Source organism: Aythya marila (assembly GCF_965140915.1).
Source record: "Aythya marila genome assembly, chromosome: 2".
Lineage (NCBI taxonomy): Eukaryota > Metazoa > Chordata > Aves > Anseriformes > Anatidae > Aythya > Aythya marila.
This window is the reverse complement of record NC_139043.1, coordinates 44,883,692-44,885,000: the sequence shown is the minus strand read 5'-3', so window position 1 is coordinate 44,885,000 and position 1,309 is coordinate 44,883,692.

The following is a 1,309-nucleotide window of genomic DNA, read 5'->3' as shown; positions in this document are numbered from 1 at the left end:
AGCTTCCCTGTTTGGTACTCGGTTCTGTTCATATCCATTGTTCCTCTGCAGTAATTTTGTTATACTGTGGCTACAGTGTAAAAGGAATTTGTGTTATAAGATCCATCTCTACAGTGTTAAAACACTTTACGGTGATCATTAGAAGGTTAAAAACTGGGGCAAGCAATGATGCTTCAAAACCTGTTAAGCATAAACTGCATGTCTGTGTGTGGCTCTTGGTAGTGTATAGTAATGTGGGATGACAAAATCACAGTGGCCATTTTCATAAGAAAACTTGTTGGACTTCATCAGCACTACTTGTAGGGAAAATGAGCTTTGGCCCAGCCTTTAGAAATGTCACAACTGTCAGGCAGCACAGCTGTCCCAGCAGTTCCTCCTTTGTAGATGCTGTAACATGTCTTCTGTAGACTTCTGATTTTTCCTTTTTACTTTCATTTAATTTCATTCAGTGAAGCAACTCATAACATGCGAGCCAGCTGCAAGAATTTGGAAACCTGTGTCAAAGCAATGAACCTGTGTTCTCTCGAGGTGATAGCTTTTATCACGAGTAACTGGGGGGTGGGGAGGGGGAGGTGTGATTATTTAACACTTTCCATTTACAACACAAATACACAGAAGAGATTGTGTCTCTCAGAAAACACAAAGTCAAGTAGCTTCTTGTCACAGCAGCAGCTATGTACTGAAGTGAGGAAGGAATTTTTATTACTTCCTATCTCTTAGCAGTTTGCTGAATGAAATAAGAGAAGATACTGCAGTATGGGAACACTTTGTTCTTCCCTTTTTTGTATGTTTACCAAAGGGAACATTCATATATTATATTGCATAATTGTTAACCACTTGAGTCTTTGTCTTACTAGAGTGGGGTGTGCATATATAAAATCACTAACTATTCCACTAAGACTACAAAAATCCAAATAACTAGAAGCTATAGAGCAGCTCCTAAGGGGTTATATAGATCAAAACTCCCACCGTGTCTTAGTACTGTTAAACAATATTTCAAGAACAAAAATTCATACATGTTCACTGTTTTCAAGTTATCACCTCTGCTTGTTACTGCCTGCTGCAGTCCAGCTAACTCACCCAGCCTGGTCTTTGGCTGAGTCAGCAGGTTTTACGAAATAATGATTGATCTGAACGGAAACATCTTTCTCAAAGGAAAGAAGGGTGCCTATGACAAAAAGATCTCAGCTTTATCCTAGTATTTTTATATGCCTGTGCACGTTTCAGCAAAATGTTGGGCAAACAACATTTGAGACAAAGGGATAGTTAAATAGACACGGTCTCTGTGTCTAAGAATGATGAGGAGAAA